We start from the raw sequence: 6,000 nt of genomic DNA, 5'->3' as shown, positions 1-6,000 counted from the left end.
CCAGGATGGAGTCATTGGAGACCAAAATATGAGCCCTGCAGTAGAGCCAGAATTCCTGTCCCTGGGGCTGGAGAAATGGCTCCACGGTTAAGAGCTACTCTTGCAGAGGACTTGAGTTAGGCTCCCAGCACTCACACGAAGGCCAACAACCATCTGTAACTCCAGATCTGACACCCTCTTCTGGCCTCTGCAAGCATTGCATGCATAGGTATACTGACATACACACAGGCAAAACACTCATACACATAAAATAAAAATAAATATTTTTTAAAAAGGAATTCCTATCCCAGACAAAGCTCACTTCTCTGTAGCCATACTTTCAGGCACAACAGAGGAACTGGATTGCAAGCCAGTGATGAGGGCCAGGATGGGGGTTGATGGGTGGACAGAGGGACAGGAAAAATGTGAGTACTAAGGGCAGCGGGGACTGAACAAGGGTCAAACACTTGAAAAATAGCCCAGGAAGCTTTGGCAGGGACTTACTGACTTTGGAGTGGTGACAGCCATGAGGAGGTGACCGAAGTGTGGCAGGCAACAAGGAAAGAGGTTCCAGTCAGGCAGATTGAGAATTTAGAGATAATAATACAGAGGGAGGGGAGGGGCGTTGGGACGCTATCACCGTTCCTCCCTGAGAGCAGATGTGAGGTTTGTAGTCGCTCTATAAAAGTGCAGGCCAATGGGTTATAAAATTATATTATGATATTATAATGATATGGCAGCAGGACACATCAGGAGCTGTGTGTGCCTGTGGAAGACTTCTGTTTCAATTCAGTAATGATGGGATTGAAATTAGAGTATGCCCTGAGTCCACAGAAAAGGGCCCATGTACCTAAAGTAACCCTTAGCAATTTCCTGATCCAAAAATAAATTCAAACATGAAAATATTGAGGAGGGGGAAAGGGGAGTGTTCACTTAAGTGGTGGAGATCTTGGCAAAGGAAGTCACCAGAGAAGTGGGGAGAGGGAAGGGGAATCTCCACAGAGAATTCTTAGCATTCCTCAAAGCCTGGAGTCATCTGACCAAGAACTATGCCCTTGAGCTTGTGGCCTTCCTTTTTCTTTTCTCTAACACCCTTCCTCCACAGCGTTTTCAGTGCAGCTCAAGCCAAGTCAGCTATTTATAGAGTGAGAGCAATTTTACCACAGGGTGTGGGGTTTAATTTAAAAAGACGTCAAAGAGCGAGGGGCAGATGGCTGAGCAGGCAGTGCCTCTCATTGACCTTGACAGAGCCCACTGCTGCAGGATCCTGAGTTTTAGGGACCCAGAAATGTGCTCTGATGGTGATTCTCAAAGTGATGAAGCTTCAGGAAAAAAAAAAAAAAAAAGGATAAGTTGATAAGCCAAGCACCTGCTTACAGATTTCTAGTGGAGCTATGAGTCACTTTGGAAATGACACCAGTTGTGAAGTCAGGTGATCCATGCTCTGGAAGGTTGTTTAACTCAAAGAATTCAGTTATATGCTACCAGTTCATTTAGATATGGGAGACTCCAAACTACAGAATGGGGTGGGGAGGAAGGGGCTGAAGCAGGGAGGGAGGGAACTGAAAATGTTCCCTACTCAACCAATACAGAGAGAATGGCCAGTTCTCACTTCTCCCACTCTGCCTCCTAATAAGCCTCTGCAGACCCCTTCCTGTTAACATATCTTCTCTTTAACTGGTTATTTTGTTGATCCCTTAGAGATATCCCAATAATAACTGGTCAGCTGAAAACCAGAAATTTAGTGTCTCACAGTTCTGGAAGCTTAAGTCAGAAATCAAAGACTGCGTTTGGGTTCCGTCTGAAACCTACAGGGAACAATTCCTCGCCGTGTCTCAGCAACTAGAAGTTTGCTGGTGATCTTGAGTGTTTCTTGGTTTGTTGTTGAAAACTCCAGTCTCTGCCTGCATTGTCACGTGACAGTCTCCTTGTGTCCCTGTGACTCTACCCTGATAAGGACACCCACTGGTCACAATGGACAGGAGTCTACTTTATACTATCATGATTTATCTCAACTAATGGTGTCTGCAGCAACCCCATTTCCAAACAGGAGTACATTCTGAGGTGCTAAGGGTTAGGACTTCAACTTTTCTGGGGGACACGATTAAGCCAATAACAACTACACCACAGTGTGGTTCAATTAAGAATTGTCAGTTTAGCACCACACAGAGGCATCGTAGTAATGCTAGGTAAGGCCAGTATGCATACACAGTATGCTATATATACATACACGCCTACAGGCGTGTTTTGGGGGAGGATTGATTCCAGGACTTTCCATACATACCGAAATTGGTGTTAATTTTTCTTAGCTCTTTCTCCTTGGCTGTAGGCAAAAGTAAAAAATGTATTGATACACAGGCCACACCAATAAAATAAAAACTCCTAGAATGAGATCCCAATTAGCCCATTTTAAAAGTTCCTCAGGTATAATGGTTACTTTTGACTGTACCACAGGGTGGGCATTTCTGGGAGGGTGTGTTTGGTTGAGTTTCATATTTAAACTGATAGACTGAATACAGCAGTTTGCCCTCCCCAGCGGGAGCGGGCTACATCCAATTAGTTAAAGGCCTCAACAGAACAAAGACCCAAGAAACAAGAAATTCCTCCTTCCTGGCTGCCTTTGAGCTGGGATATAGGTTTTCTCCTGATTTCAGACATGAACTGAAACAGTGGCTCTTCCTGGGTCTTGACTTTGCTGTCTTTGGGACTGAAACTACAGAAAGTGGCCTGCAGCACAGCTTAGGTCTTGTCCAACTCCGAATCTCACGCATCAATTCCTATAATAAATTTTTTTTATATGTGTATATCCTACATAATCCCGTATAACCTATTTATAATCATGTGTACATACATGTGTATGTGTGTGTCTTATAGGTTCTGTTTCTGTGAGAAACCCCAACTAATAAACTGTTTCTAACATGTAAACTAGTTTAAGAACCACTGACCAATAAATCACAGATAAAAGAATGATTAATGTTATCTGGGAAGGAAGCTTCACAAAAGCTGTGGCATTTGAGGTAGGCCAGAAAAAAAAAAATTAGCCAATTGGATGGGGTTAGAGGAAAAAGTCTTAGCAAGGGAAGAGATGAGATGGTGGGAAGAAGGAGGGCATCTTTGTAGAGGAAGCTAAGATGGACAGGTAGAACCCACATGTGGCTGTGTTACAGGTGCTGTGGTTGGATAATGCAGGGACCTGTTACTGAAAGGTTTTGCCCGAAGGAATGATGTGTCATTTCTGTGCTTCAGAAAGACGAATCTGAAAGGTGTGGAGGAGAGGGGAGGAAAGACTGAAGTGAGGGGAACCAATGAGGACCTAAGTGTAAAAGCCTACTGGAGACTGAATGCTTGTATCCTCTCCAAATCCACATGGTAAAGCCTTAACACACCCCGACCCCCAGTGTGACAGCATTAGAAAAGGAGATATTTGGAGAATAATTAGGTTTAGAAGTCAAGAATTAACAGACCTCATAATGGGATATATACCCTTATAAGAAGTGGGAAGGACATCAGGATTTCCTGTCTCCTTCATGTGAAAACACAGCAAGAAAGCAGCTATCAGAGGTCCTCACTAGAAACAGAGCAAGAGGTCCTCTGGTCCTGGGTTAGAGGAAACAGATTTTATATGTGTGTTTTAGAGCTACGTTTAAACAGACTTGGGCAACTAGTCTTGGGAACTGAGGAGGAGGTGTCATATATGACTTCAAAGTTCTTAACAAGTAACTGAAAAGATGGTGATGTTAAGACTGGGAACACAGGAGGAGAAACAGATTTTGTGGAGGATGTAATGAGTTTGGTGCATTTAAATTTGAGGTACCATAGGGCATTTGTTTAGAGGTATCCAGGGAACTGATAAAAATAGGTTTCTGGCCTTCAATAAAGTGGTTATGCTCTTTATAGAAAGAGATCCAGGAATAAGCAGAATGTAGATGATTACAGAATTCATGGATAGAATGATCTAGAAAGAGTATGAAGAAGGCTAGGAACAGTAGCTTGGGATAGTGACATTTGAGGTGGGGGACATTATCTAAGAGGTTAAGAGGAGCAGCCAGTGAAGCAGAAGAAAAGCATGTGTTAATACCGTGGGGAAACCTCCATGCATTCCAAATAGAAGGGATTTAATACGAAAAATTATTAAGCAATGATAAGGATATAATTATATGCACAGGGAACTCTAAAATGTACCCTAAACTGAAGGAGGATGTACAGGAGTGACTTGGAAAGGAAATTCAGAACTCATTTCAAATATATAAATAAGAAAGTATGCTCTTCCAATCAAGGTCAAGGGGGAAGAATTTAATATGTACCAAATAGCAATATCAAAAATAAGAGGACTGATTGACAATGTTGATGCTTCAAAGATGTCCCAGAGAAGGGGAATAATTTCCTTAGCTATCCCTGGGTAAATGATGGAACCTATAAAATAACATGTTTTCTTTTTAAATAATCACAAATGCATCATGGAACAGAGAGAAATATTAGCATAAAACTTAAAGATTTAAAGCATACAAGATAAAGTGCATTCTTCTCTGCTGCTAGGGGCACTGTGTTAGGACAGTCTGAGCACCTGAGAACTGCATACTCCTAATAAGGCAAATCCATTTACCCAAGAAAGTATTCAGGAATCCCAGCTGGGCAGACTAGCCCACAAACCTAAACTCCAGTCTAGGAATATAGAGCATCATGGTAATCCAGGGACATTTTTTTTTTCAGAGAAAAAGCAAAAATTGAGAGAAAAATTGGCATTTGGTGGAACTCATAAATCTTTTTACTTCCTGGGATTTATTTCTTTCTTTCAAGGGAGACTGACTATGCAGTTGTATAAAGCACCTTTTTCTACTTTAAGTCTATGTCCTAGTTTGTTTCTCCATTGCTGTGACAAAACACTCTGACCAATACCAACTTGGGAGGAAAGGGTTTATTGGGCTTATATTTCCTGGGTCACAGTTCATCAGGGAGCCCAAGGTAGGAACTCAGGGCAGGAACCTGGAGGCAGGAGCTGGAGCACAGGCCATGAAGGAACTCTGCTCACTGGCTTACTCCCCTGGCCCCTGCTCAGCCTGCTTTCTTATGCAACACAGGCCCACCTGCCCAGGGGTGGCACCACCCACAGTGGGCTGGGCCTACCCACATTACTCAACAATCAAGCAGGTGCCCCATGGACATGGCCATAGGCCAGTCCAATGAAAGCAATTCCCCAATTGAGGCTCCCTCAACCCAGGTGTGTCAAGTTGACAGTAAAGCTATCCAGCACAATTGACCCCTTGTCAACTTGCCACACAAACACATCACTATTAAACCATAACCTTTCTAATTCTTGTCCCCAAGATATGATGTTAACATTACTACCACAACATTAGACAGTACAGCCTTAAAAACCCCACAGTCCTTAAAAAGTCCAAACACTTAAAAGTCCATAGTCTCTTTTAAAAGTCTCTTAACTGTGGGTGGGCTTCTATAAAATCCAAAACAAGTACTGTCTTATTTCAAAGGGAAGAATTGGGCACACCTAAGCAAAACCAGAGTCCAGCAAAGTAGCTCAAGCCTGGACATTTGGGATTCACTCACAGTCTTCTGGGCTCTGAAGGGTTCTGGCAGTTCCACAAAAGAAACATCCTTCTATTGGCTGGATGAGAATGCAGGTAAGTGCTCTTTGGTTCTTCATCAGCTCAAACCAGTGACTCTGCTCAGGAGCTAGCAAACATATTTTGTCTAAAAATATAGTATTGCCTGGTCCCTGAAGCCTGATGATTGAAAACTGGCCCCTTAACAAGTCAGAATCTTAAATAAATAGGGCTCTGGGCTCATCATTCTTTTAAGGGAAAGTCTGCACTAGCCATGCAGTCCAGTAGATAGTATGCTTTAGGGTCTCAGTTTCCTGAGTTGGGTTAGATGATCTTTATGGTTCTCCTGGTTTCTGAGGACCTCAGTGAGTAAAAGCATTGCCAGAATGAGTGCTCTGCCTCACCCCTGTCTTAGTTTGCTTTCCATCGCTGTGATAAAACACTGACCAAAAACAACGTT

This window comes from Nannospalax galili, unplaced genomic scaffold (genome assembly GCF_000622305.1).
Source record: "Nannospalax galili isolate Female #2095 unplaced genomic scaffold, S.galili_v1.0 scaffold305, whole genome shotgun sequence".
NCBI lineage: Eukaryota > Metazoa > Chordata > Mammalia > Rodentia > Spalacidae > Nannospalax > Nannospalax galili.
Note: the sequence above shows the minus strand (reverse complement) of the source record.